The sequence below is a fragment of the Schistocerca gregaria genome, unplaced genomic scaffold (genome assembly GCF_023897955.1).
Source record: "Schistocerca gregaria isolate iqSchGreg1 unplaced genomic scaffold, iqSchGreg1.2 ptg000515l, whole genome shotgun sequence".
NCBI lineage: Eukaryota > Metazoa > Arthropoda > Insecta > Orthoptera > Acrididae > Schistocerca > Schistocerca gregaria.
The window spans coordinates 4122101-4147435 of record NW_026061916.1 but is presented as its reverse complement, the minus strand read 5'-3'; the positions used below and the strand labels follow the sequence as shown (position 1 = coordinate 4147435).

General features: G+C 26.6%; 2 long non-coding RNA genes across 3 annotated transcripts in view; one reads left to right on the top strand and one right to left on the bottom strand.

Annotated features, from left to right (window-relative positions):
* The window catches only part of LOC126313975 (uncharacterized), a 63482-nt gene that overhangs the window by 1941 nt on the left and 36206 nt on the right, over positions 1–25335 (top strand). The gene's annotated exons all lie outside the window — the stretch shown is intronic.
* Positions 6805–25335, bottom strand: part of LOC126313971 (uncharacterized) — a 112797-nt gene continuing 94266 nt past the window's right edge. For both annotated transcript variants that reach the window (XR_007555563.1, XR_007555564.1), the window contains exon 2: positions 6805–7027. This is a non-coding gene — a long non-coding RNA (uncharacterized LOC126313971). The remainder of the gene's footprint in view (positions 7028–25335) is intronic.

Below are 25335 nucleotides of genomic sequence, written 5' to 3'. Positions count from 1 at the left end.
TCTTCTTATGTTAGCTCTAAATATAATTGCTCGGTTTGTAATCATTCTTTCTCATATAATTACAATGAATATAATGATTCCTACAATAGAAATTGTAGACCCAATTCTTGATACTACGTTTCATGATGTATATGCGTCTGGGTAGTCAGAGTATCGTCGAGGTATTCCTGCTAATCCTAGGAAGTGTTGAGGAAAGAATGTTAAATTTACTCCAATGAATATAATTGTAAATTGGATTTTTAATCATGTATTATTTATAGTTAATCCTGTAAATAGTGGATATCATTGAATGACACCTCCTATAATTGCAAATACTGCTCCTATAGATAATACATAATGAAAGTGGGCTACTACATAATATGTATCATGTAATACAATATCAAGTGATGAATTTGCTAATACTAATCCTGTTAATCCACCAATTGTAAATAGGAAAATAAATCCTAGAGCTCATAATAATGGTGGATTGAACTTGAATTTAGTTCCATATAATGTAGCTAATCATCTAAATACCTTAATTCCTGTAGGTACAGCAATAATTATTGTTGCTGATGCAAAATATGCTCGTGTGTCAACATCCATTCCTACTGTAAATATATGATGTGCTCATACAATAAATCCTATTAGTCCAATTGATAGTATAGCATAAATTATACCTAATGTTCCAAATGATTCAATTTTTCCTCTTTCTTGACATACAATATGTGAAATAATTCCGAACCCCGGTAGAATTAAAATATAAACTTCTGGGTGTCCAAAGAATCAAAATAGATGTTGATATAGAATTGGGTCACCCCCTCCTGCAGGGTCAAAGAATGATGTATTTAAATTTCGATCTGTTAATAATATAGTAATAGCTCCTGCTAAAACTGGAAGTGAAAGAAGGAGAAGTAATGCTGTAATAGCTACAGATCATACAAATAAAGGTGTTTGATCTAAAGTTATACTTTCTGATCGTATATTAATTGCTGTTGTAATGAAATTCACTGCACCAAGAATAGATGATACACCTGCTAAGTGCAGTGAAAAAATAGCTAGATCTACAGATGCACCCCCGTGTGCAATAGCTCCTGCTAGAGGAGGGTAAACTGTTCATCCTGTACCAGCACCATTATCTACTATAGAAGATGTAAGAAGAAGGGTTAGTGAAGGTGGTAGTAATCAAAAACTTATATTATTTATTCGTGGAAATGCTATATCTGGTGCACCAATTATTAGTGGAACAAGTCAATTACCAAATCCACCAATTAAAATAGGTATTACTATAAAGAAAATTATTACGAATGCGTGAGCTGTAATAATAACATTATAAATCTGGTCATCCCCAATTAGAGATCCGCGTTGGCCAAGTTCAGCACGAATAAGTATTCTTATTGATGTTCCTACTATTCCTGCTCATGCTCCAAATATGAAGTATAAAGTACCAATGTCCTTATGGTTTGTTGAGAATAATCATTTTTGCGGTAAGATGGCTGAATTTTAGGTGGTAGACTGTAAATCTACTTATGAGATGTTTTCTCTCTTATCATATTTAGGTCTTATATTCAATTATGATTCTAGACTGCAATTCTAGAGGTGTAAAATTTTACTAAGGCCTAAAAGATTATTCTTTTAATTATAACTTTGAAGGTTATTAGTTTGATTAACTTAAGTCCTTAGTATAATGAAATTAAGGTTGATGTTGAAATCAATCCTATTGTTGAAATTATTACTGTTATAGGAAGAATGATTCTTGATTTTTGGGACTTTATCTTTATAGATCACGAATTTTCTGTGTATGATATAATTAGAGCTGAGAATCTAATACGTATATAGTAGTAGAGTGTAATTGTAGTTAATACAACTATAATAGTTATAATAGTTGTTATATTGTTTTCTATTAATGATTGTATTACAATTCATTTTGGTAAGAATCTAAAAGAAGATCAAGATATAATTCTATTTAATAATCTAATTTCACCTACCAAATTTAAAGAAGGAGGAGCAGCCATATTTGATGATCTTAAAAGAAATCATCATAAAGCCATTCTTGGCATCAAATTAATTATACCCTTGTTAATTAATAATCTTCGTCTACCTAAACGTTCATAAATAATATTAGATAAACAAAATAAACCAGAAGAACATAAACCATGACCAACCATTAGAGAAAGAGAACCTACACAACCTCATCAATTCATAGTCATCAATCCACCAATAACCATTCTTATATGAGCAACAGAAGAATATGCAATTAAAGACTTTAAATCAACCTGACGAAAACAAATAAATCTTACAATAACACCCCCAGATAAACCTAAAGACAATCAAAAATAATTAAACTTTAAACCCAAATAAGAAATAACCTTTATAACACGAAAAATACCATAACCACCTAACTTTAATAAAACACCAGCAAGAATTATTCTACCTGAAATAGGGGCCTCTACATGAGCCTTAGGAAGTTATAAATGAACCAAAAACATAGGTATCTTAACTAAAAAAGCCAAAATTATAAATACATAAAACATAAAATAATAAGAACCAAAATCAACCAATAAAGGAAAATATAAAGTATTAGAAAAATCATAAACCTTAAATAAAACTAATAATAAAGGTAATCTAGCAACCAAAGTATAAAAAATTAAATAAACACCAGCCTGCAAACGCTCAGGTTGATAACCCCAACCCAAAATTAAAAGTAAAGTAGGAACTAATCTAGCCTCAAAAAAAATATAAAAAGAAAGAAGACTTAATCTAGCAAATGAACAATAAAGCATAATTATTAAAATCAAAACCATAAAAACAAAAAAATTAGAATGATATGAACTTAAATAAACTGAACCTCTAGCAGTGATTATTAAAGAACAAATCCAAAAACTAAGTAAAATTAAACTAAAAGAAAAATAATCAATACCAAAATAATATCTAATTATATTCAAATCAGCATATGAATAAACACAAATTATAAAAACAAAACCCGACAGAAACATTAAAGAATGAACCAACCATAAACAATTATTTAATAAACAAAGAGGGATCAAAAAAATAGTTATAAATAAATACTTTAACATAAAGATAAACCAAAAGAATTAAAAAAATCATTACCATGAGAACGAATTATTGAAACTAAAATAGAAAGACCTAAAGCACCCTCACTAACAGAAAAAACTAAAAAAATAACAGGAAAAAAATAATCATAATCAAACTCAATAAGAAAAACAATAACTAACATAAATAAAGAAAGAACAATATATTCTAATCTCAAAAGAACCATTAATAAATGTTTACGTTTAGAAGAAAAAACATAAACACCAGCAAAATAAATCAATAAAGAAGTAAAAATAGAGAATATAAACATTAGTTTTAATAGTTTAAAAAAAACGCCGGTCTTGTAAACCGGAAATAAGTCCAGCCCACACTTTTAAAACTTCAGAGGTGGAAAAGCTTCCATCATCGGTCCCCAAAACCGGTATTTTAAATAAACTAACCCCTGAAATGATCAAAATAATAATTATATCATTATCAAATGTAATAAATATTAATTTTATTAAATTAAGACACCCAATATCAATAATGCTTTTTATTATCCTTCAAACCTTCCTAGTTGGATTAATAACAGGAACAGTAATAGAAAGATATTGATTATCATATATTTTATTTTTAACATTTCTTGGTGGTATACTAGTATTATTTATTTACATTACACGAATTGCATCAAACGAAATATTTCAGCCTAAATCAATCACTATAATTATTACATTAATAATGTGAGTATTTATCATATTAATATTAATTATTCTAGATATATCTATATTTATAGACTTTTTCAAAAACACCGAAACTATAAATATTGATAATTCAATCAATTATCAAGAAATAACAATATCTTTAGAAAAATTATATAATAGACCAACATTCATTATTACAATAATAATAATAATTTATTTATTTTTAGCACTACTAGCAGTTGTTAAAATCACCAATATTAATCAGGGACCTATTCGTAAAATAAGATAATTACTAATGAATAAACCCTTACGATTAAGACATCCTTTAATTAAAATTATTAATAACTCTTTAATTGACTTACCTGCCCCAACAAATATTTCATTTTGATGAAATTTTGGATCCCTATTAGGGTTATGTTTGGTAATTCAAATCGTAACTGGACTATTTTTAGCTATACATTATACATCAAATATTGAAATAGCATTCAGTAGTGTAGTACACATCTGCCGAGACGTAAATAATGGTTGAATTATCCGAACCTTACACGCAAATGGAGCATCTATATTTTTTATTTGTATTTACTTACATGTAGGACGGGGAATTTACTATGGATCTTATATATATATACATACCTGAATAATTGGTACAGTGATTTTATTTTTAGTTATAGCAACTGCATTTATAGGATATGTCTTACCCTGAGGCCAAATATCTTTTTGAGGTGCAACAGTAATTACTAATTTATTATCAGCAATCCCATACTTAGGAACAGATTTAGTCCAATGAGTATGAGGAGGATTCGCTGTTGATAATGCAACATTAAATCGATTCTTCACATTCCATTTTGTATTACCATTTATTATTGCTGCTATAGCAGCAATTCATTTATTTTTTCTTCACCAAACAGGATCTAATAATCCTCTTGGACTAAATGGAGATATTGAAAAAATTCCATTCCATCCATACTTTACCTTTAAGGATTCTATTACATTTGTAATAATAACATCATTATTAATTATACTATGTTTAATTAATCCTTACCTATTAGGAGATCCAGATAACTTTGTACCTGCCAACCCATTAGTAACACCAGTTCACATTCAACCAGAATGATATTTCCTATTTGCATATGCAATTCTACGATCTATCCCTAATAAGTTAGGAGGTGTTATTGCATTATTTTTATCAATTAGAATCTTAATAATTTTACCATTTTATAATAAAACACCATTCCGAGGCATTCAATTTTACCCTATTAATCAAATTTTATTCTGAATTATAGTAGTTGTTGTATGCTTACTAATGTGAATTGGTAAACGACCTGTTGAAGAACCTTATATTATAACAGGTCAAATCTTAACAATTATTTACTTCACATATTTCTTAATTAATGTCCATGTCGCAAACGCATGAGATAAATTAATTAAGGAATAAAGTTAATTAGCTTAGGAAAAGCATATGTTTTGAAAACATAAAATTAGAAGTTTAACTCTTCTATTAACTTTTCTCAAAAAATTTCACTAAACAAATGAGATAAATAAAATCTTTAAACCAACAAAGAAAATAAAAAAATTCAAAGATAAAGGTAAAAAACTTTTTCAAGCTAAGTACATTAATTTATCATAATGGAACCATGGTAATGTTCCACGAACCCAAATAAAACCAAAAGATATAATAGCAAGCTTAATAAAAAAAATAAAAGAATAAAAATCACCGCCCAAAAAAATTAAAGCCAATAACATTCTTATGAAGACAATTCTAGTATATTCAGCTAAAAAAATTAAAGTAAAACCACCCGCACCATACTCAATATTAAATCCTGAAACTAACTCAGATTCCCCTTCAGCAAAATCAAAAGGAGTACGATTAGTTTCAGCTAAGCAAGAAGCAAAACAAGCTAAAGCTAAAGGAAAAGAAATAATAATAAATCAACAATAAAGCTGATAGTTTATAAAATCAAACATATTAAAACTACCAATTAAAATAATTAAAGACAATAAAATTAAAGCTAAACTAACTTCATAAGAAATTGTTTGAGCAACAGAACGAAGAGAACCTAATATTGAATAATTTGAATTAGAAGATCAACCAGCAATTATAACAGTATAAACACCTAATCTAGTACAACATAAAAAAAATAAAAATCCATAAGAAAAAGAACACATATAAGTTAAATAAGGAAAAATTACTCAAACGGCTAAAGAAATCATTAAATTAAAAACAGGGGAAAAATAATAAAGTAGGTAATTAGATATAATAGGAATTGGCTGCTCCTTACAAATTAACTTAATAGCATCTCTAAATGGCTGAGGAATTCCAACAAAACCTACCTTATTTGGACCCTTTCGAATCTGAATATAACCTACAACCTTACGCTCTAATAAAGTTAAAAAGGCAACACTAATTAAAACACAAATAACCAATAAAAGAAAATTCAAAATAAATATAAATAAATCATAAAGTGTCAATACTATTTGTAGAAAAAATCTACATAAATGAATTCTAAATTCAACACATTAATCTGTCAAAATAGTAAATAAATTAATATTAATCAATATAACAAAAAATATTTTAACCATATGGTCCTTTCGTACTAATATGGATTAACAATCTTAGGATAGAAACCGACCTGGCTCACGCCGGTCTGAACTCAGATCATGTAAGAATTTAAAGGTCGAACAGACCTAATCATTGGGCTCCTGCACCCAAAATTTTTCTTAATCCAACATCGAGGTCGCAATCTGCTTTGTCGATATGAGCTCTCAAAAACAATTACGCTGTTATCCCTAAGGTAACTTAATCTTATGATCATAAATTATGGATCAAAATAACAAACATAAATAAATGATATAATAATGAAGAGTTTATCTATTCTTCATGTCACCCCAACAAAACATCATCATTAAATATAGAAAGACAAACAAAAAACTATATAAAAGTAAAATGTCAAGCTCTATAGGGTCTTCTCGTCCTAAAGAAGAATTTAAGCCTTTTGACTCAAAAGTTAAATTCAAAAATTTATTAAGAGACAGTTGATTTCTCGTCAAGCCATTCATTCCAGCCACTAATTAAGAGACTAATGATTATGCTACCTTTGCACGGTCAAAATACCGCGGCTCTTTAAAAATACGCTCAGTGAGCAGGCCAGACCTCAAAATATAAACAAGAGGACATGTTTTTGATAAACAGGCGGAAATCAATTTTGCCTAGTTCCTTATAATAAGTTCACAAGGTAAAAATTTCATACAAATAAATATACTAATTCTATCATTATTACAAAAATTTTAAAATTAAATTAATAATCTTAATAAAAAACCTAAAATATTTATAAAACAAAATAAAAAATAATGAACTAAAACGTAATCTTAAAGATAGCTGGTTTAAAGCTTACTATTATATTTCTATAAAATAAATTATAGGTTATTAACTTCAAAGCTTATCCCTTAAAGAATAAATAAGTTAATATTTTTACTTAAAAAATTAAATAAAAACAAATAACTTTAAAAAATTAAATTTTTTCTTAAGAAACTAGATATCTTGGGAAACGATTAACATCTCATTTCTATAAATAATTTAATAATAATTATGATACATTAACTATAACTTATTTATAAATCAACCCAAATCGAGACAAGTAAAATAAATACTAAAATTTTGATAAACCCTGATACAAAAGGTACAATAAATAAAATCTACTTAAAAAAATGTAAAATAATATTTCATAAAACACTTACATTACCAATAAACTATAATTTAAAAAATCAATTCTATAAAATATACTAAGACAAAAATACAATAAAATTATTTATATTAAATAATTAAATAAACAAAAAATAAATATAATAAAATAAATAATCAAGATATCCTGATTTGCACAGCAAAATTTTCAGTGTAAATGAAACACTTTACTAATAAGTTATATCTTGAAACTCTTCCTAGATACATTTTCCAGTACATCTACTATGTTACGACTTATCTCGTCTAAATTGAAGCTACTTTAAAATAAAATAGAATAATCAATAATGAGAGTGACGGGCGATGTGTACACATCTCAGAGCCAATATCAGTTAAATTAAATAAATTAAATTACTATCAAATCCACCTTCATTAACAGTATTTCACTATCAAATCCGTTATAAACAAAAATCTATTGTAACCCACCTCCTCTTAACTATAAGCTGCACCTTGACCTGAAATATTTTATAATTATAAATCTTGAGAATTATAACTCTAAAAAGATTCTCTGATAACGGAGATATACAAACAAATAAATTAAGTAGAGTAAATCGTGTATTATCAATCATGGGGTAGGTTCCTCTGAATGGAATGAGATACCGCCAAATTCTTTGGGTTTAAAGACCTTAACTAATAGTACCCTGGTAAATATAATTAACATTTAAAATAATAGGGTATCTAATCCTAGTTTATTATTTAAATTTCACAGATTCATAAAAAGGGCCACAAATAAATTTTAACATTTCACCTTACAAATTTATATTTCAACCCTAATAATATAAACAACTGTTTTAACCAACAATATTCACTTTTATCAATCGTATAACCGCGGCTGCTGGCACGAATTATGCCGATACTAAATCAATTGCTAAATCCAAAATCACTTGATAATTAAATCAAATTACTGCAAAAAGAACATTTAGTCTAACAAAACTTACATATAATACAAAGAAAAAGTGAATAAACAAGCAAGAATAAAACTTTTAAAAAAAAAAAGTAAGAAAATTTTAAATCTATTAATTCAGGAAAAAATAAAAGATTCAAATATTTAAAGAAAAAAAAAGAAAAAAACCACAAACAAAAAAAAAGAAACGCCCCTATGTATGACCACAACAACTTCTCTATTATATATAATTAAAGATTAATATGGAACATGTATAGCAATAAATGTATTATATTCTTTCTTATTTAATCTTTCTTTTCACTAATAAATAAAGAAAGATTAAATAATATAATAAATATATTTTATACAATTATGTAATTTAATATAATAAGTTATTAATATGAATTCTTTTTTATATTAAATTAACTTTCATATATATTAGTTAAATAATCTAATTATAGATAATTTACATAATTATATTATTATAATTAATATAATTATTTATATTAATTATAATATTTTATATTTAAATTAATAATTTTATTTACTATATCCAATTGTAATAATATTAAATATTAAATTACATATTACTATATATATTATATTATAATAACCTATTTTAAGCTAAAAACATAAGTAGCTATAATCCTAGGTAAATAATTGCATTAAAATAATCAATTGATAACTGTAAGATGAACTTATAATACTTTAATTTCAATTAAATGTAATATATTAATATAAATTATTTATTATATATATATATATATAAAAAAATAAAATGAGCAGGATAAATTAATCCTAATTAAACAAAATAATACATAAACGAATTTCAAAAAAAACTTTCGATTTATATATTAAATAAATGAAGTGCCTGATTAAAGGGTTACCTTGATAGGGTAAATAAAGTAAATAAAATTACCTTCATTAAAATTACATAAGATAGAATTAAACTACCTCTTTTAGTATCAAAAACTAACGTGCATCATACACCTTAATGTAAAAAGGTAAGCTAAACTAGCTAATGGGTTCATACCCCATTTATAGAGGTATCAATCCTCACCTTTTTAATGACCAACAACTCTACAAAACTTCTCTTCCTATCAACATTAATGATAGGAACGATCCTGTCCATTTCATCAAATTCCTGATTTGGGGTTTGAATAGGACTTGAGATCAACTTACTTTCATTTATTCCGCTCCTAACAAGAAATAAAAATATAATAATAAATGAATCATCAATTAAATATTTTATTGTCCAAGCAATAGCATCGACAATATTATTATTTTCAATTTTGCTGATTCAAATAAAATATCCCATGGGATGGGAAACAGAATTTATCCCATCAATAATAATTAGATCTAGACTATTATTAAAGATTGGAGCTGCACCTTTCCATTTCTGATTTCCAGAAGTTATAGGAGCATCAAGATGAAATAATTGTTTAACATTAATAACATGACAAAAAATCGCCCCAATAATGGTCTTATCTTATTGTATTCAATTAAGAACTTTTATTTGAACAATTATTATCTTAAGAATTATTATTGGGGCAATAGGAGGTTTAAATCAAACATCCTTACGACAACTTTTAGCATATTCATCAATCAGACATCTAGGTTGAATAATTAGATCATTAACAGTCAGAGAAAACATCTGAGAACTATACTTCATTATTTACTCACTATTAAGATTAATTATAGTTTTATTATTTAAGCAAATAAATTTATTTTTCATAAATCAAATTTATTAAGCCAGAAATATAAAAACCGAAATTAAATTCATAATATTCTTATCTTTATTATCTTTAGGTGGACTACCACCATTCCTTGGATTCTTACCAAAATGAATTGTAATACAATCATTAATAGAAAACAATATAACAACTATTATAACTATTATAGTTGTATTAACTACAATTACACTCTACTACTATATACGTATTAGATTCTCAGCTCTAATTATATCATACACAGAAAATTCGTGATCTATAAAGATAAAGTCCCAAAAATCAAGAATCATTCTTCCTATAACAGTAATAATTTCAACAATAGGATTGATTTCAACATCAACCTTAATTTCATTATACTAAGGACTTAAGTTAATCAAACTAATAACCTTCAAAGTTATAATTAAAAGAATAATCTTTTAGGCCTTAGTAAAATTTTACACCTCTAGAATTGCAGTCTAGAATCATAATTGAATATAAGACCTAAATATGATAAGAGAGAAAACATCTCATAAGTAGATTTACAGTCTACCACCTAAAATTCAGCCATCTTACCGCAAAAATGATTATTCTCAACAAACCATAAGGACATTGGTACTTTATACTTCATATTTGGAGCATGAGCAGGAATAGTAGGAACATCAATAAGAATACTTATTCGTGCTGAACTTGGCCAACCCGGATCTCTAATTGGGGATGACCAGATTTATAATGTTATTATTACAGCTCACGCATTCGTAATAATTTTCTTTATAGTAATACCTATTATAATTGGTGGATTTGGTAATTGACTTGTTCCACTAATAATTGGTGCACCAGATATAGCATTTCCACGAATAAATAATATAAGTTTTTGATTACTACCACCTTCACTAACCCTTCTTCTTACATCTTCTATAGTAGATAATGGTGCTGGTACAGGATGAACAGTTTACCCTCCTCTAGCAGGAGCTATTGCACACGGGGGTGCATCTGTAGATCTAGCTATTTTTTCACTGCACTTAGCAGGTGTATCATCTATTCTTGGTGCAGTGAATTTCATTACAACAGCAATTAATATACGATCAGAAAGTATAACTTTAGATCAAACACCTTTATTTGTATGATCTGTAGCTATTACAGCATTACTTCTCCTTCTTTCACTTCCAGTTTTAGCAGGAGCTATTACTATATTATTAACAGATCGAAATTTAAATACATCATTCTTTGACCCTGCAGGAGGGGGTGACCCAATTCTATATCAACATCTATTTTGATTCTTTGGACACCCAGAAGTTTATATTTTAATTCTACCGGGGTTCGGAATTATTTCACATATTGTATGTCAAGAAAGAGGAAAAATTGAATCATTTGGAACATTAGGTATAATTTATGCTATACTATCAATTGGACTAATAGGATTTATTGTATGAGCACATCATATATTTACAGTAGGAATGGATGTTGACACACGAGCATATTTTACATCAGCAACAATAATTATTGCTGTACCTACAGGAATTAAGGTATTTAGATGATTAGCTACATTATATGGAACTAAATTCAAGTTCAATCCACCATTATTATGAGCTCTAGGATTTATTTTCCTATTTACAATTGGTGGATTAACAGGATTAGTATTAGCAAATTCATCACTTGATATTGTATTACATGATACATATTATGTTGTAGCCCACTTTCATTATGTATTATCTATAGGAGCAGTATTTGCAATTATAGGAGGTGTCATTCAATGATATCCACTATTTACAGGATTAACTATAAATAATACATGATTAAAAATCCAATTTACAATTATATTCATTGGAGTAAATTTAACATTCTTTCCTCAACACTTCCTAGGATTAGCAGGAATACCTCGACGATACTCTGACTACCCAGACGCATATACATCATGAAACGTAGTATCAAGAATTGGGTCTACAATTTCTATTGTAGGAATCATTATACTCATTGTAATTATATGAGAAAGAATGATTACAAACCGAGCAATTATATTTAGAGCTAACATAAGAAGATCAACAGAATGACTACAAAATAACCCTCCTGCAGAACATAGTTACTCAGAATTACCATTAATCTCTAGATTCTAATATGGCAGATTAGTGCAGTAGATTTAAGCTCTACAAATAAAGGTTTGACCTTTTATTAGAAAATATTTATTAATGGCAACATGATCAAATTTATCTCTTCAAGATGGAGCTTCACCATTAATGGAGCAATTATCATTCTTTCATGATCATACTATGGTCGTATTATTATTAATTACAGTAATTGTAGGTTATGCCCTAAGTTATATATTATTTATTGCCTATACTAACCGTAATATACTTCTTGGACATTTAATTGAAACAATCTGAACAGCTTTACCAGCAATTACATTAATTTTTATTGCCCTTCCATCATTACGACTATTATATTTACTTGATGATTCAGTAGATGCAATAATTACAATTAAAACCATTGGACGACAATGATGTTGAAGATATGAATATCAGACTTCATAGACGTAGAATGTGACACTTATATAACACCAAAACAAGACCTAGAAAATGATGGATTCCGACTACTAGATGTAGATAACCGAACAATCCTACCAATAAATACAGAAGTACGAGTATTAACAAGAGCATCAGATGTTCTACACTCATGAGCAGTTCCTGCATTAGGGGTTAAAATTGATGCAACGCCAGGTCGGTTAAATCAAGGAACATTCACAATAAATCGACCTGGATTATTCTTTGGACAATGCTCAGAAATCTGTGGAGCAAACCACAGATTTATACCAATTGTAATTGAAAGAACTTCAGTAAATTTATTTATTAAGTGATTATCTAAGATAATTTAAGGAGTTAGTTAAAATAAATAACATTAGAGTGTCAATCTAAAGTAACTAAAAAAAATTAGTACACCTTGAAATTCATCAGATGACTGAAAGTAAGTAATGGTCTCTTAAACCAAATAATAGTAAATTAACGACTACTTCTGATGGGGAAATTATATCCAAATCCCTCAAATATCCCCTCTTATATGATTCTCACTATTCATTATATTTTCAGCTACATTAATCTTGTTTAATCAAATAAACTTCTTCTCATTTAAACCTAACCTTATTAAAAGAGCAGAAAAAGGAATAATTGAAATAAAAATTAAAATTGAAAATGATAACAAATCTATTCTCAACATTTGACCCATCAACTAACATCTTTAATTTATCATTAAATTGAACTAGAACATTTCTAGGACTATTATTAATCCCATCACTATTTTGACTTACACCATCACGAATTAACATTATCTGAAATAAACTAAATTTAACCTTACATAATGAATTTAAAACACTTCTTGGACCAAAATCATTTAATGGAACAACATTCATTTTCATCTCAATTTTTATTATAATATTATTTAACAATTTCATAGGATTATTCCCTTATATTTTTACTAGAACAAGACATTTAGCATTAACATTTGCAATTGCCCTACCTATATGGCTAAGATTTATATTATTTGGATGAATTAACCATACTAATCATATATTTACACACCTTGTACCACAAGGTACACCGCCTGCATTAATATCATTTATAGTACTAATTGAAACAATTAGTAATGTTATTCGACCAGGTACATTAGCAGTACGGTTGGCAGCAAATATAATTGCAGGTACACTTATTATTAACCTTATTAGGAAACACAGGACCATCTATAGCAATAAACTTAATCTCATTACTAATTATTGGACAAATACTTCTATTAATTCTAGAATCAGCAGTAGCAATAATTCAAGCCTATGTTTTCTCAATTCTAAGAACTCTATATTCTAGAGAAGTATATTAAACCTATGTTAACAACTCACTCAAACCACCCATTCCACTTAGTAGACTATAGACCTTGACCATTAACAGGAGCAATTGGAGCAATAGTCCTAGTATCAGGACTAGCAAAATGATTCCACCTATTTAATATTAACTTATTCATAATTGGATTTGGAATTACCCTACTAACTATAATTCAATGATGACGAGATGTAGTACGAGAAGGAACATATCAAGGATTACATACAGGATTTGTATCAATTGGATTACGATGAGGAATAATTTTATTTATTGCATCAGAGGTATTATTTTTCGTTTCTTTTTTTTGAGCATTCTTTAGAAGAAGATTAGCACCAACAATTGAACTAGGAATACTATGACCTCCAATAGGAATTCAACCCTTTAACCCTATACAAATTCCATTACTTAATACAGCTATTCTTTTAGCATCAGGAGTAACAGTAACATGAGCACATCATAGTTTAATGGAATCTAATCATACTCAAGCACTACAAGGATTATTCTTCACAGTGTTATTAGGACTATACTTTACAATACTTCAAGCATATGAATATTGAGAAGCACCTTTTACCATTGCAGATGCAGTTTATGGATCAACATTCTTTGTTGCAACAGGATTCCATGGTTTACACGTAATTATTGGAACAATCTTTTTATCAACATGTCTACTTCGACACTCAATAAATCAATTTTCACCAAGACATCACTTTGGATTTGAAGCAGCAGCATGATACTGACACTTCGTAGACGTAGTATGATTATTCTTATATATCTCTATTTATTGATGAGGTAGATAATTGTTTTTCTAGTATAAATAGTACATTTGACTTCCAATCAGAAAGCTTGATATAAATCAAGAAAAACAATTCTAATTCTATCAACAAGAGTTTTCATTAGATTTATTATTCCAATAATTGTTATAATCCTGGCAACAACACTATCAAAAAAATTAATTAATGATCGAGAAAAAAGATCACCATTTGAATGTGGGTTTGATCCAAAAAGATCAGCACGAATACCATTCTCAATACGATTCTTCCTAATCGCAGTAATCTTTTTAATTTTTGATGTAGAAATTGCACTAATTCTACCAATTGTAATTATTTTTAAAACTTCAGACATTATAATCTGAACAGTATCAACAATATTTTTTATTCTAGTTCTATTAGGAGGACTATACCATGAATGAAACCAAGGAGCATTACAATGAGCAGAATAAAGGGTTGTAGTTAAATATAACATTTGGGTTGCATTCAAAAAGTATTGATATTATCAATCAACCTTAAATAGAATAAGAAGCGAAATATTGCAGTCAGTTTCGACCTGGAAGATTGGTATGTACTACCCTTATTCTTATTAATTGAAGCCAAAAAGAGGCGTATTACTGTTAATAATATAATTGAACTATAATAGTTCCAATTAAGGAAATGTAAAGCCAATATGAAAGCTGCTAACTTTTTATATTAGCGGTTAAACTCCGTTAACATTTCTAAAATTTATATAGTTTAAATAAAACATTACATTTTCACTGTAAAAATAATATATCTATATTTATAAATACTTAAAAGTAAAAATACTTCCTTAACATCTTCAGTGTCACGCTCTAATTATAAGCTATTTAAGTAAACGAAAAACAATATTACCAAAATAAATATTCAAAAAATAAAAGTTAAAAGATAAATCTTGAAATTAGAATCATATCAACCTTGAATATAACCAATTAAATAAATAAATAATCTATATAAACCTTGACCACCAAGTAATTCACCTCAACCATAATCAAATGACTTAGATGAATAATAACCTATTTTTAAAGGAATATATCTAATAAACTTAGTTGAAAGAAAAGGTATAAATCATATAGAACCAGCAAATCTAACAAAAGAAAGTATACTTAAAGAAAATAAATTGTGAGAAAAATCGAAATTAGAAATAAGATAACCTAAATATGCACCTAAAATAACAACTGTAATAGTTAAAAACTTTAAATAATAAGGTAAAGCAATCACATGAGGAATAGGAAAAATTAATCAAGATAAAAGACTACCACCAAAAACAGCAACAAACAATAGACCAATTATTCCAAATGAAATATAATAACCCTTATCATCAAAAGAAAATCTAGAATAAAAATTATTATCACCAGATATTGAATAATAAAACAAACTAAAAGAATAAGAAGCAGTTAAACCAGTAGAAAAAAAATAAAGAAAAAAATTAAACAATTAATTCATCTTAAACAAACCATCTCAAGAATTAAATCCTTTGAATAAAATCCCGCTAAAAAAGGTATTCCACACAAAGATAAACTAGAAACATTAAAACAAACTGAAGTTAAAGGTATGAAATTAACAATTGATCCTATAAAACGAATATCCTGAGAATCCTTCAAATTATGAATTATTGAACCTGCACATATAAATAATAATGCCTTAAATAAAGCATGAGGCAATAAATGAAAAAATGCAAGCTTTGGATAACCTATAGCCAAAATTCTTATTATTAAACCAAGTTGTCTTAAAGTAGAAAGAGCAATAATCTTCTTTAAATCAAACTCAAAATTAGCGCCCAATCCAGCCATAAATATAGTTATACAACCAATTAAAAGTAAAAATCAACCACAATTATAAGTATCCAATATTGGTCTAAAACGAATTAATAAATAAACACCAGCAGTAACAAGAGTAGAAGAATGAACTAAAGCAGAAACAGGAGTAGGAGCTGCTATAGCAGCAGGAAGTCATGAAGAGAAAGGAATCTGAGCTCTCTTAGTTATAGCTGCTAAAACAATTAATATAGTAATGAGCTTTATTTCAAAAGAATTAGAAATAAAATCATAATAATAAATATAATTTCAACCACCAAAATTTAACATTCATGCAATAGAAATTAAAATAGCAACATCACCAATACGATTAGAAAGTGCAGTTAATATACCAGCACTATAAGATTTTACATTTTGATAATAAATAACTAAACAATAAGAAACTAAACCTAAACCATCTCAACCTAATAAAATTCTAATTAAATTAGGACTAATAATTAAAAAACCTATAGAAAGAATAAATATTAAAACAATAATAATAAAACGATTTATATTCTTTTCACCAGATATATAATCCTCTCTATAATAAATAACCAAAGAAGAAATATATATAACAAAAGATATAAAAATAAGAGATATTCAATCCAAAATTAAAGTTATAACAACTATAGAACCATTTAAATTGAAAAGCTCTCACTCAACAAAAACTCTATAATCAATTATTAAATAATAAATACCTAAAATAAAAATTATAGTTCTCGAAATAAACAAAGAAAAAAAACTCAAAGAACAAATAGAAAATAAATTCACGGCCTAAGATGAAACACTTCATATCATTGATTCCACAAAACAATATTTTTAATTAAAATACTTAAGCAAACTAAACAAAGAAATATTCACCCTTTAAACAGAGAATATTTAAAGGCAATCAATGTAAAAGTAAAAGATGATATTCACGAAAATAACCAAGAGAACAAGTATAAACACCAGAATAATAATTCCCATGCTGAGAATAAGAATATATATACAAAGTATAAAGAGCTCTAAAAAAAGATAAAAAAATCAAAGCAAAGAATCTAAAAGAAGATCAAGATATAATTCTATTTAATAATCTAATTTCACCTACCAAATTTAAAGAAGGAGGAGCAGCCATATTTGATGATCTTAAAAGAAATCATCATAAAGCCATTCTTGGCATCAAATTAATTATACCCTTGTTAATTAATAATCTTTGTCTACCTAAACGTTCATAAATAATATTAGATAAACAAAATAAACCAGAAGAACATAAACCATGACCAACCATTAGAGAAAGAGAACCTACACAACCTCATCAATTCATAGTCATCAATCCACCAATAACCATTCTTATATGAGCAACAGAAGAATATGCAATTAAAGACTTTAAATCAACCTGACGAAAACAAATAAATCTTACAATAACACCCCCAGATAAACCTAAAGACAATCAAAAATAATTAAACTTTAAACCCAAATAAGAAATAACCTTTATAACACGAAAAATACCATAACCACCTAACTTTAATAAAACACCAGCAAGAATTATTCTACCTGAAATAGGGGCCTTTACATGAGCCTTAGGAAGTCATAAATGAACCAAAAACATAGGTATCTCAACTAAAAAAGCCAAAATTATAAATACATAAAACATAAAATAATAAGAACCAAAATCAACCAATAAAGGAAAATATAAAGTATTAGAAAAATCATAAACCTTAAATAAAACTAATAATAAAGGTAATCTAGCAACCAAAGTATAAAAAATTAAATAAACACCAGCCTGCAAACGCTCAGGTTGATAACCCCAACCCAAAATTAAAAGTAAAGTAGGAACTAATCTAGCCTCAAAAAAAATATAAAAAGAAAGAAGACTTAATCTAGCAAATGAACAATAAAGCATAATTATTAAAATCAAAACTTTAAAAACAAAAAAATTAGAATGATATGAACTTAAATAAACTGAACCTCTAGCAGTGATTATTAAAGAACAAATCCAAAAACTAAGTAAAATTAAACTAAAAGAATAATAATCAATACCAAAATAATATCTAATTATATTCAAATCAGCATATGAATAAACACAAATTATAAAAACAAAACCCGACAGAAACATTAAAGAATGAACCAACCATCAACAATTATTTAATAAACAAAGAGGGATCAAAAAAATAGTTATAAATAAATACTTTAACATAAAGATAAACCAAAAGAATTTAAAAAATCATTACCATGAGAACGAATTATTGAAACTAAAATAGAAAGACCTAAAGCACCCTCACTAACAGAAAAAACTAAAAAAATAACAGGAAAAAAATAATCATAATCAAACTCAATAAGAAAAACAATAACTAACATAAATAAAGAAAGAACAATATATTCTAATCTCAAAAGAACCATTAATAAATGTTTACGTTTAGAAGAAAAAACATAAACACCAGCAAAATAAATCAATAAAGAAGTAAAAATAGAGAATATAAACATTAGTTTTAATAGTTTAAAAAAAACGCCGGTCTTGTAAACCGGAAATAAGTCCAGCACCCACTTTTAAAACTTCAGAGGTGGAAAAGCTTCCATCATCGGTCCCCAAAACCGGTATTTTAAATAAACTAACCCCTGAAACGATCAAAATAATAATTATATCATTATCAAATGTAATAAATATTAATTTTATTAAATTAAGACACCCAATATCAATAATGCTTTTTATTATCCTTCAAACCTTCCTAGTTGGATTAATAACAGGAACAATAATAGACAGATATTGATTATCATATATTTTATTTTTAACATTTCTTGGTGGTATACTAGTATTATTTATTTACATTACAAGAATTGCATCAAACGAAATATTTCAGCCTAAATCAATCACTATAATTATTACATTAATAATGTGAGTATTTATCATATTAATATTATTTATTCTAGATATATCTATATTTATAGACTTTTTCAAAAACACCGAAACTATAAATATTGATAATTCAATCAATTATCAAGAAATAACAATATCTTTAGAAAAATTTTATAATAGACCAACATTCATTATTACTATAATAATAATAATTTATTTATTTTTAGCACTACTAGCAGTTGTTAAAATCACCAATATTAATCAGGGACCTATTCGTAAAATAAGATAATTACTAATGAATAAACCCTTACGATTAAGACATCCTTTAATTAAAATTATTAATAACTCTTTAATTGACTTACCTGCCCCAACAAATATTTCATTTTGATGAAATTTTGGATCCCTATTAGGGTTATGTTTGGTAATTCAAATCGTAACTGGACTATTTTTAGCTATACATTATACATCGAATATTGAAATAGCATTCAGTAGTGTAGTACACATCTGCCGAGACGTAAATAATGGTTGAATTATCCGAACCTTACACGCAAATGGAGCATCTATATTTTTTATTTGTATTTACTTACATGTAGGACGGGGAATTTACTATGGATCTTATATATATATACATACCTGAATAATTGGTACAGTGATTTTATTTTTAGTTATAGCAACTGCATTTATAGGATATGTCTTACCCTGAGGCCAAATATCTTTTTGAGGTACAACAGTAATTACTAATTTATTATCAGCAATCCCATACTTAGGAACAGATTTAGTCCAATGAGTATGAGGAGGATTCGCTGTTGATAATGCAACATTAAATCGATTCTTCACATTCCATTTTGTATTACCATTTATTATTGCTGCTATAGCAGCAATTCATTTATTTTTTCTTCACCAAACAGGATCTAATAATCCTCTTGGACTAAATGGAGATATTGAAAAAATTCCATTCCATCCATACTTTACCTTTAAGGATTCTATTACATTTGTAATAATAACATCATTATTAATTATACTATGTTTAATTAATCCTTACCTATTAGGAGATCCAGATAACTTTGTACCTGCCAACCCATTAGTAACACCAGTTCACATTCAACCAGAATGATATTTCCTATTTGCATATGCAATTCTACGATCTATCCCTAATAAGTTAGGAGGTGTTATTGCATTATTTTTATCAATTGGAATCTTAATAATTTTACCATTTTATAATAAAACACCATTCCGAGGCATTCAATTTTACCCTATTAATCAAATTTTATTCTGAACTATAGTAGTTGTTGTATGCTTACTAACGTGAATTGGTAAACGACCTGTTGAAGAACCTTATATTATAACAGGTCAAATCTTAACAATTATTTACTTCACATATTTCTTAATTAATGTCCATGTCGCAAACGCATGAGATAAATTAATTAAGGAATAAAGTTAATTAGCTTAGGAAAGGCATATGTTTTGAAAACATAAAATTAGAAGTTTAACTCTTCTATTAACTTTTCTCAAAAAATTTCACTAAACAAATGAGATAAATAAAATCTTTAAACCAACAAAGAAAATAAAAAAATTCAAAGATAAAGGTAAAAAACTTTTTCAAGCTAAGTACATTAATTTATCATAACGGAACCGTGGTAATGTTCCACGAACCCAAATAAAACCAAAAGATATAATAGCAAGCTTAATAAAAAATATAAAAGAATAAAAATCACCGCCCAAAAAAATTAAAGCCAATAACATTCTTATGAAGACAATTCTAGTATATTCAGCTAAAAAAATTAAAGTAAAACCACCCGCACCATACTCAATATTAAATCCTGAAACTAACTCAGATTCCCCTTCAGCAAAATCAAAAGGAGTACGATTAGTTTAGCTAAGCAAGAAGCAAAACAAGCTAAAGCTAAAGGAAAAGAAATAATAATAAATCAACAATAAAACTGATAGTTTATAAAATCAAACATATTAAAACTACCAATTAAAATAATTAAAGACAATAAAATTAAAGCTAAACTAACTTCATAAGAAATTGTTTGAGCAACAGAACGAAGAGAACCTAATAATGAATAATTTGAATTAGAAGATCAACCAGCAATTATAACAGTATAAACACCTAATCTAGTACATCATAAAAAAAAATAAAAATCCATAAGGAAAAGAACACATATATGTTAAATAAGGAAAAATTACTCAAACGGCTAAAGAAATCATTAAATTAAAAACAGGGGAAAAATAATAAAGTAGGTAATTAGATATAATAGGAATTGGCTGCTCCTTACAAATTAACTTAATAGCATCTCTAAATGGCTGAGGAATTCCAACAAAACCTACCTTATTTGGACCCTTTCGAATCTGAATATAACCTACAACCTTACGCTCTAATAAAGTTAAAAAGGCAACACTAATTAAAACACAAATAACCAATAAAAGAAAATTCAAAATAAATATAAATAAATCATAAAGTATCAATACTATTTGTAGAAAAAATCTACATAAATGAATTCTAAATTCAACACATTAATCTGTCAAAATAGTAAATAAATTAATATTAATCAATATAACAAAAAATATTTTAACCATATGGTCCTTTCGTACTAATATGGATTAACAATCTTAGGATAGAAACCGACCTGGCTCACGCCGGTCTGAACTCAGATCATGTAAGAATTTAAAGGTCGAACAGACCTAATCATTGGGCTCCTGCACCCAAAATTTTTCTTAATCCAACATCGAGGTCGCAATCTGCTTTGTCGATATGAGCTCTCAAAAACAATTACGCTGTTATCCCTAAGGTAACTTAATCTTATGATCATAAATTATGGATCAAAATAACAAACATAAATAAATGATATAATAATGAAGAGTTTATCTATTCTTCATGTCACCCCAACAAAACATCATCATTAAATATAGAAAGACAAACAAAAAACTATATAAAAGTAAAATGTCAAGCTCTATAGGGTCTTCTCGTCCTAAAGAAGAATTTAAGCCTTTTGACTCAAAAGTTAAATTCAAAAATTTATTAAGAGACAGTTGATTTCTCGTCAAGCCATTCATTCCAGCCACTAATTAAGAGACTAATGATTATGCTACCTTTGCACGGTCAAAATACCGCGGCTCTTTAAAAATACGCTCAGTGAGCAGGCCAGACCTCAAAATATAAACAAGAGGACATGTTTTTGATAAACAGGTGGAAATCAATTTTGCCTAGTTCCTTATAATAAGTTCACAAGGTAAAAATTTCATACAAATAAATATACTAATTCTATCATTATTACAAAAATTTTAAAATTAAATTAATAATCTTAATAAAAAACCTAAAATATTTATAAAATCAAAATAAAAAATAATGAACTAAAACGTAATCTTAAAGATAGCTGGTTTAAAGCTTACTATTATATTTCTATAAAATAAATTATAGGTTATTAACTTCAAAGCTTATCCCTTAAAGAATAAATAAGTTAATATTTTTACTTAAAAAATTAAATAAAAACAAATAACTTTAAAAAATTAAATTTTTTCTTAAGAAACTAGATATCTTGGGAAACGATTAACATCTCATTTCTATAAATAATTTAATAATAATTATGATACATTAACTATAAATTATTTATAAATCAACCCAAATCGAGACAAGTAAAATAAATACTAAAATTTTGATAAACCCTGATACAAAAGGTACAATAAATAAAATCTACTTAAAAAAATTTAAAATAATATTTCATAAAACACTTACATTACCAATAAACTATAATTTAAAAAATCAATTCTATAAAATATACTAAGACAAAAATACAATAAAATTATTTATATTAAATAATTAAATAAACAAAAAATAAATATAATAAAATAAATAATCAAGATATCCTGATTTGCACAGAAAAATTTTCAGTGTAAATGAAACACTTTACTAATAAGTTATATCTTGAAACTCTTCCTAGATACACTTTCCAGTACATCTACTATGTTACGACTTATCTCATCTAAATTGAAGCTACTTTAAAATAAAATAGAATAATCAATAATGAGAGCGATGGGCGATGTGTACACATCTCAGAGCCAATATCAGTTAAATTAAATAAATTAAATTACTATCAAATCCACCTTCATTAACAGTATTTCACAATCAAATCCGTTATAAACAAAAATCTATTGTAACCCACCTCCTCTTAACTATAAGCTGCACCTTGACCTGAAATATTTTATAATTATAAATCTTGAGAATTATAACTCTAAAAAGATTCTCTGATAACGGAGATATACAAACAAATAAATTAAGTAGAGTAAATCGTGTATTATCAATCATGGGGTAGGTTCCTCTGAATGGAATGAGATACCGCCAAATTCTTTGGGTTTAAAGACCTTAACTAATAGTACCCTGGTAAATATAATTAACATTTAAAATAATAGGGTATCTAATCCTAGTTTATTATTTAAATTTCACAGATTCATAAAAAGGGCCACAAATAAATTTTAACATTTCACCTTACAAATTTATATTTCAACCCTAATAATATAAACAACTGTTTTAACCAATAATATTCACTTGTATCAATCGTATAACCGCGGCTGCTGGCACGAATTATGCCGATACTAAATCAATTGCTAAATCCAAAATCACTTGATAATTAAATCAAATTACTGCAAAAAGAACATTTAGTCTAACAAAACTTACATATAATACAAAGAAAAAGTGAATAAACAAGCAAGAATGAAACTTTTAAAAATAAAAAACTAAGAAAATTTTAAATCTATTAATTCAGGAAAAAATAAAAGATTCAAATATTTAAAGAAAAAAAAAGAAAAAAACCACAAACATTAACCAAAAAAAAGAAACGCCCCTATGTATGACCACAACAACTTCTCTATTATATATAATTAAAGATTAATATGGAACATGTATAGCAATAAATGTATTATATTCTTTCTTATTTAATCTTTCTTTTCACTAATAAATAAAGAAAGATTAAATAATATAATAAATAGATTTTATACAAGTATGTAATTTAATATAATATGTTATTAACATGAATTCTTTTTTATATTAAGTTAACTTTCATATATATTAGTTAAATAATCTAATTATAGATAATTTACATAATTATATTATTATAATTAATATAATTATTTATATTAATTATAATATTTTATATTTAAATTAATAATTTTATTTATTATATCCAATTATAATAATATTAAATATTAAATTACATATTATTATATATATTATATTATAATAACCTATTTTAAGCTAAAAACATAAGTAGCTATAATCCTAGGTAAATAATTGCATTAAAATAATCAATTGATAATGGTAAGATGAACTTATAATACTTTAATTTCAATTAAATGTAATATATTAATATAAATTATTTATTATATATATATATATATAAAAAAATAAAATGAGCAGGATAAATTAATCCTAATTAAACAAAATAATACATAAAAGAATTTCAAAAAAAACTTTCGATTTATATATTAAATAAATGAAGTGCCTGATTAAAGGGTTACCTTGATAGGGTAAATAAAGTAAATAAAATGACCTTCATTAAAATTACATAAGATAGAATTAAACTACCTCCTTTAGTATCAAAAACTAACGTGCATCATACACCTTAATGTAAAAAGGTAAGCTAAACAAGCTAATGGGTTCATACCCCATTTATAGAGGTATCAATCCTCTCCTTTTTAATGACCAACAACTCTACAAAACTTCTCTTCCTATCAACATTAATGATAGGAACGATCCTGTCCATTTCATCAAATTCCTGATTTGGGGTTTGAATAGGACTTGAGATCAACTTACTTTCATTTATTCCGCTCCTAACAAGAAATAAAAATATAATAATAAATGAATCATCAATTAAATATTTTATTGTCCAAGCAATAGCATCGACAATATAATTATTTTCAATTTTGCTGATTCAAATAAAATATCCCATGGGATGGGAAACAGAATTTATCCCATCAATAATAATTAGATCTAGACTATTATTAAAGATTGGAGCTGCACCTTTCCA